The 7500-nt window shown below is 39.3% G+C and overlaps 1 long non-coding RNA gene across 2 annotated transcripts; it reads right to left on the bottom strand.

The window, feature by feature from the left end:
* Positions 1-1764: 1764 nt before the first annotated feature.
* Positions 1765-5252, bottom strand: LOC134442719 (uncharacterized). Of its 2 annotated transcripts, XR_010033455.1 has the most exons (6): positions 5188-5247; positions 4576-4675; positions 4399-4484; positions 2829-2983; positions 2585-2647; positions 1765-1917 (listed from the first exon to the last, which is right to left on the bottom strand). It is a non-coding gene; the product is annotated as an uncharacterized LOC134442719 (long non-coding RNA). The 2 variants fall into 2 exon arrangements; XR_010033456.1 differs by lacking the exon at positions 4576-4675 and having other exon boundaries at positions 5188-5252.
* Between the last annotated feature and the right edge of the window lie 2248 nt (positions 5253-7500).

Below are 7500 nucleotides of genomic sequence, written 5' to 3'. Positions count from 1 at the left end.
AGTTCCAAGCAAACGAAAGATTGGTGAATTTGGACAGCACACTAAGATTATACACTATATTACCAAAGGTATGCGCTCAACTTGGCGTATTTCTAACCCATAGGGTTCAATGTGATATCGGTCTGCCTTGTGCTGCTATTACAGCTTCAATTCAACTGGGAAGGCTGTTCAAAAGTATGAGGAGTGCGTTTATAGAATTGAAGAGCTCTTTTCCAAAACGCTATATCCACCATTTTTGACTTTTTGCATTTTAATATTGGAATTGACTGTTAAGAAGTCCTATCATCTATGTGTGAATTCTTGCTGTTCAAATGTTTTGAGAACATACCTTTTAAACCTCTATAAAATTCATTTTGCAATGCAATTCAATGGAATGCCCAATACAAAAATGTCAATTTCCCAACATTCTATGAAATGGATATATCTCATTTTGGAAAAGAGCTCTTCAATTGTTTTGCCATTCTTCCCAAAGCACATTGGTGAGGTCACACACTCATGTTGTTTGAGGACTGGCTCTTATGGCTCGTTCAAAAAGTCGAGAATCCCAAGAAAGCCGACCTAAAACCTCGGGAAAGTGGGTGTGAACATTTGGTGACGCAATGTCAGATCGATAATTATCGAGGTTGGTCTCAGACGGAAGTATACAACAACGAGTTCCCGAGCTTGTGTTTGGTGTGACGACACACGCATCATCAACGTGGCGCCCATGCATGCAAATGGCATGTAAACAGTATCATAAATGCTAAATATCATCTTGTAATCACTATCAACAACACCAGTTAATGTCATTCAATTGCAGATGTACATATGTCAGTAATGCTGGTCTCTGACTATTTAATTTAGCTTACTTCAGCTAAAATGATATGTCGTGGATGTGGAGGCTCAAGTGGAGGTGAAAAAAAGAAAAGAGGACCAAAACAAAACAGGCATGATTCCGGGATCAGTGGCGTTCATGCGACAAACTCCAGAACTCGGTTGTCATGTGAGCAGTGTCGTCAGCTGTCTCGAGAGGTCCCGAGCCCGTGAACACTGTAAAAAGAGACACAATGGAAATGCATAAAAAAATTGAGGCGATTTATTACGCGTAAAAATATTAAACAAAATTTTCCCCACGTTATTATTAAGCAAATAATCTAAATATTCTTTGCAAAATAACGTTAAATAATTGTGCACTTTTCCCTGTGTCCTTGAATAAATCAGGCAAAATTCTGAAAAAATCAAGGAAATTTCCTCATTTCAATTGGAAGTATTCCCTCAATTATATCACGTGTAATATTGTCGCCTCAATTTTATTGGACATTTTTGCATGAATAAATTATGACAAATTTCAAATAAATCAAGGAACTTTCCTCATTTCAATTGGAAGGATTCCCTCCATTATATCACGTGTAATATTGTCGCCTCAATTTTATTGGACATTTTTGCATGAATAAAATATGTCAAATTACAAATAAATCAAGGAACTTTCCTCATTTCAATTGGAAGGATTCTCTCCATTATATCATGTGTAATATTGTCGCCACAATTTTATTGGACATTTTTGCACGAGTTAATCCTGCAAAATAATCAGATTTCTCCGTAATGGAGACATGGAGCAATATTTTCCACATAGCAATTGAGGCCAAAGCTCTAATCAACTTTGCATTCATATCTATTACAAGTATAATGTGGTTAACAATCAATAAAACATCACCAAGTGGTTTCGATGAGTACATCCATTTTATTATTTAAAAAAAACCCATAAAAACAATGGTGTGCACATAGTATCGTAATTATCAGTTTATTATCAACTGTCAAAGCATTGTCATGGCCAAAAAACAAAAAAGATCCTACTTCAGCTGTCAGTTGCATCCCTTAGTGACATTTTGTAGGCCAGCCAAGTCCTCGACTCCCTCTAGTATGTGTCTTTTCCTCACACTGTGGAGCAAAGACAAAGACAAAGGCAAAGACATTTTCAGTTAAAAAAAGAAAAAAGGAATGGAAATCCAGACACACCACTCTCCACTACTAACTCCATTTTACATTACATTGCACTTAGCTGACCCTTTCATTTATTCAAAGCGACTTACAACTATTATTTTTCAGGGTATTGGTTACAGTCCCTGGAGCAATGTGGGGTTAGGTGCCTTGCTAAAGGGCACTTCAGCCATGGATGTAGATGTAGGGAGAGGTCAGGGGGGATTTGAACCGGCAACCCCTAGATTGAAAGACCAACTCTCTAACCACTAGGCCACTGCCCCATATAGGGGCAGCCATGGTTAGGGCGTTGGACTGTAGATCACAGGGTTACAGATTCAGTACCTACTCTTACCAACTCCTGCCTCCCTCCATGGCTGAAGAGCTCTTGAGGAAAGCATCTATCCCCACACTACAATTTTGATTAAAGTGTAATGTAATGCAATGTATTATCGTCCATTTTCCACAGAATTTCCCAACACTATTTATCAATAAAGAGGACTCCCAATAGGACTCCCTTGCAAAAGGAGGAATGTACATATTCAATATTATCAAGTGTCCGCAAAGCGCACAGATCAACTGAGGACACCAGCTATCCCTGTCAAAAGTTAATTGTAGGCCTACTTACTGTAATGTCTTCACCATCAGGTGCCCATTCAGATCTGCTGTCAGAGGACTCCTGATCCAGGTTCTGTTGTGTAAAAATTAAAGACATCTTGAATGAAGTTCTTTTGGTGAGATAGTAAAACACAGAAACAACTGGACTGGCATTGGCGCTCATTCATTCGGACAAAGCACAAGTCCGTCAGGATACATAGACACACCAATATTGATGGATTTTTACAAGTGTTAAGACAGTAAATAGTGCTTACATTAATTCCACCACCATCGTCTGCATTCTCAGTGTGGCCATCAGGGCTGTGGTCTGAAGAAGCCAGATTCCAGAGAGAGAGAGTGAGTCGGAGCCGCCCAGAGTCTTTATAAGGCTCTCAATTAGAGATGATTGGCCCCCTATCGCTCCAGCACTCTGTTGCGAAACAAAGCATAGGCAGGCGGGGCGGAGCCCACACAGTCATTAGTTAAAACAGTCTTAACGTGTAGACAATAATTTTAGGCAAAGTATTTAGCAACTAAAAGATTAATAAGCACTTCTTTGGACAAAATCCCATTAAAATGTAACTTACAATATAATAGTCACAAATATCTAAATGCTGTCATAAAGTAGCCATACAGTCATAGGTGCTTTTGGAATAATGCAATTGTGCAATTAAGTAATGCAGTTTGATTGTCATACACTCAGTATATGTTCAAGATTATTTACAGATAGAAAGGATAAATATGCATTTGTTTAAAAAAAAACATGTCCCACATAATCTTTTAAAACAAATACATTGTTATATAGCAGATATGCACGTATATTATTGACATTTTTAGAATAGAATGGTGGAGGCTGTTGTCAAAAGATGGGGTTGCCTAGCCTTTCTTGTTCCCCAATTGGTGTGAACAGTGAGTCAGCTGAATTTTCATCTGTACAATTTAAACAAACATTTAATGATTTCCCGTACACCTAAAACATTTATCTACACTCACTGGCCACTTCATTAGGTCCTAGGAACACCTCTCTAGTGCTGGGTTGGACCCCTTTTGCCTTCAGAACTGCCTGAAACAATACTCGGGTAGGCTGTGGCATTCCAACAAAGACAAATTGGTACTAATTGGCCAAAATTGTGCTAAGAAAATATCCTTATGCCATTATATCTCCAGCCTGAAATGTTGATGTAAGGCAGAGTTGACCCATGTTGACCCTGAGGCAACATTTTTGCGATCTTTTAGTGTCGTTTATGGTGAGCCTGTCCAAATTGTTGCCTCATTTTCCTGTTCTTAACTGACAGGAGTGGCACCAAATGTGGTTTTCTGCTGCTATAGCCCATTTCCCTCAAGGTTGAATGTGCTGTGTAATCAGGGATTCTCTTATGCATACCTCGGTTGTAATGTGGGGTTATCTGACTTAATTTTGCTTTTGTATCAGCTCAAACCAGTCTGGCAATTCTCCTCAGACCTTTGCCATCAAGGCATTTTTGACTACAGAATCGCTGCTCACTGCATTTTTTCCCTTTACAGTACCATTCTGTAAACAATAGAGATGGTTAAGTGTGAATATCCCAGTAGATCAGTCTTTTATGAAATACTCAAATCAAACCCTTTCAGCACCAACAGTCATGCCATGTTCAAAGTCATTTAATTAACCTTTCTTCTCCATTATGATGCTCGGTTTGAACTACATCAGATCATCCATCTCAACCATGTCTACATGCACAAATGCATTGAGTTGCCACCATGTGATTGGCTGATGAGAAATTTGCCTCAATGAACAGTTGTAACGGGTGTTCCTAATATAGTGGCAGGTGAGTGTATGTGTGTGACATTAGCTCAGCAACTCACCCTATTGGATCATCCTCCACTTCTGGGTCCATCGCCCTGGGTACTCGCTGCTGGCTGTGTCAACGTGCATGGGTGGCTACCCACCACTGTTCAAAAACATGAGATGAGATTTAGATGAGAATAAATATCACACAAAATATTTATGACATATCACTAAAAACAAATACTGTCTCAAACCTTGCATAGCCTAAACCAGTGGTTTTCAAAGTGGGGGTCAGGGACCCCTGCGGGGCCGCAAGAGGGTGCTAGGGTGACCGCAGCAGCTTGGCAGGAAAAGCTAATTAAAATAATGTAATAAATTGAATAACCGAGTACATCAACATAAAGTAAAAATAAGGAAAAATATATATTTCCTACAGTAAAGAACTGCATTGTCATGATTCTGTGCATCTATGAACATTACTATCTTTATTATTATTTTATATATCCTGAAGGGGCCATTGACTTACAGACCTAAACAATGGTTATAAAAGGGGCGCACAGAAAAAAATAGTGTGGCATGAAACATGTAAGGGGGGCCTAGGCCAGACTCTATTGGTATATTGGGGTCCTTTCCATGCTGAAGTTTTGGAACCCCTGGCCTAAGCAACTGAAACAGTGCCAGCATGTATACTGGCACTGGGTCTGTGTCAGGGGGCACTTCAAGGACATCTGGTCAATACATTTGTATGACTGGTGTCAATAGTGAGTGGGCTGAATTTTCATCTGTGCAATGTAAACAAACATTTAGTTATTTCCCATACACTTAAAACAATTATCTATATGTGTGATATTGTCTCAGCAGCTCACCCTATTGGGTCATCCTCCACTCCTGGGTCCATCCCCATGGGTGCCCACTGCTGGGGGCTGTGTCAAGGTGCATGGGTGGCTACCAAACACTGTTTAAAAACGTGATGAGATTTAGATTAGATTAAATATCACTAAAAGCAAATACTGTGTCAAGCCTAAACACACGAAACAGTGCCAGCATGTTCTTACACTGGGTCTGCATCAGGGGGCACTTCCAGGACATCTGGTCAATACATCTGTAAAAGCCTACTGGGAGAGGAAAAAAGTTAAGTCACAATTTAGCTTTCATGACTGTAAATTACTACAGGAGTGCAAATAAATACATCAACAGATTCAAAACACCATGAATTATTTTTAAGTTCTGCAAGACAGCCCAGGACAGACTATTATATTCTTAAGAACATTTCACTATCTTAATTGAATTCAGTGGGGTATTTGGATGTATGTGAATATGGTCTAAGAAAAAGAATATATACTTTTATACTTTCCATCAAGTAACACATTCTGCAGACTGGTTAGCTAAGGTAAGAAGTTAGAAGGGGCACACTTGTGGTAATTCACACATATGGAGCCCGTTAAAAGAGCTATCAAAGGTGCTAACTTTTACATTCTTAAGAGCAATTAAGGCCTCTGGCATCAAAATCACTCACTGCAAATTTCAAACGAAGTCACAGGAACCCTTTATAAGGCTCTAAATTCATCTCAATTCACTCTAAAGACTAGCAAAATTACACTTACTAAAACGGAACACATTATCAAACATTAGGCCATTAAAATCGGCCAAAAACAAATCTTCTAAAATGCACATTATATACATTAATGGTTGAAAGGCAAAATAGCGTGTATGTTAAGGCTGAAAAGTGCATGCAAGGGCATCCAAACATGCAAAAACGTAGCTAAAATATTTTCCCTGGTGACTAGCTGGCTAGCTGATTAGCTCAGTGCACGTAAGTTAGAACTATACATGGCTGGAATCTCACACGTGCCTTCAAACACTGCGCAGCCAGAAACCTATGATAAAGCACTCGTTAACAGAAGTTTGGTTGCTTCAAAGTTCGTTCTGAAAACTCATGAAACTGCACAGCCAGAAACCTATGACATAGCACTAGTTAGCAAAAGCTTGGTAACTTCAAAGTTCGTTCTGAAAACTATGAAAACTCATCTGGTGTAAAATAGCACACCCAATAGATAGCATTCAACCGTAAGACAGTCCATTGGGTAGCCAGTGCTTCCAGGCTAAGCACAGGTTCCTTGTATCTAAAATCTCATCAAAACAGCTCATCCACAACAGCAAATCTTCAAAATATGAATGTGAAGCAGCTACTGAACTAGGATGATGGAACTTCTGAAGTTATTTAAGACTTACCTGAAGTCTCTAGGAGGTTCTCTTCAGTTTAAATCCAGGGAACATGACATCAGCTTGAAAGAAAGACGTTAGAGCTTAACAAAGCCCCTCCCCTCCCCCACCACCAATCAAACTTCAGCTCCCCCTAATTTGTAGTGAGAAATTGGGCAGAATACCTCATTTTTTCAAGGCAGATTTTGTGTCTTATTTATTATTGTAAATATCCATATTTTTTTGGAGGAAATACATTTGTGCAATTTATTAGGCTATATATGCATATAAAAATCATGCATTCTTGATTTTTTTATGGAAATTTCCCAGCCGGGTAGCTTCTCTTTTTTCAGTGAAGGCAACATTAGTCTTGCTCAAATTCATCCTAAAGGACTGAACTTTTCCTATGAGGTTGGGAGCATAGACTTGTCCAAAATATTTTGGTATCCATTCAAAATTCCTTTCATTGGAGATAAGGGGCCAAGCCCAACTCCTGACAAAGAAATCCACACCATAATTCCTCTTCCACCAAATTTCACACTTGGCACAAGGCAGTCGGATATATACCGTTCTCGTGGCAACCTTCAAACCCAGATTTTTCCATCTGATTGGCAGATGGAAAGGTGTGACTCATCACTACAGACAGTCCAGTGGTGGCATAGTTTACACCAGTGGTTCCCAACCTTTTTCTTAAGGGACCCATGTTTTTACTATTGTAAGCTTTGGTGACCCAACCACACGAGCGCCCGCACGAGACAGAGTCACAACATGCCCTCTGTTTCCTGGGGAAATTAATTTTAGTTACTTTATTCCTAAATTCGTCTTTGGTCAAATATAGAAAACATGTTTAATGTAGCACTTACAATTTGCTCCTTCTATGCATTTATTAGTTAAATGCTTTGTCATTTATTCAGCATGGGCTATATATATTTCAAACGAAAACCCTTAAAATCAAGAGGGCTCCGCGACCCTCTGTG

The sequence above is a fragment of the Engraulis encrasicolus genome, unplaced genomic scaffold (genome assembly GCF_034702125.1).
Source record: "Engraulis encrasicolus isolate BLACKSEA-1 unplaced genomic scaffold, IST_EnEncr_1.0 scaffold_228_np1212, whole genome shotgun sequence".
Taxonomy (NCBI): Eukaryota; Metazoa; Chordata; class Actinopteri; order Clupeiformes; family Engraulidae; genus Engraulis; species Engraulis encrasicolus.
This window is presented reverse-complemented; position numbering and strand designations above follow the sequence as displayed.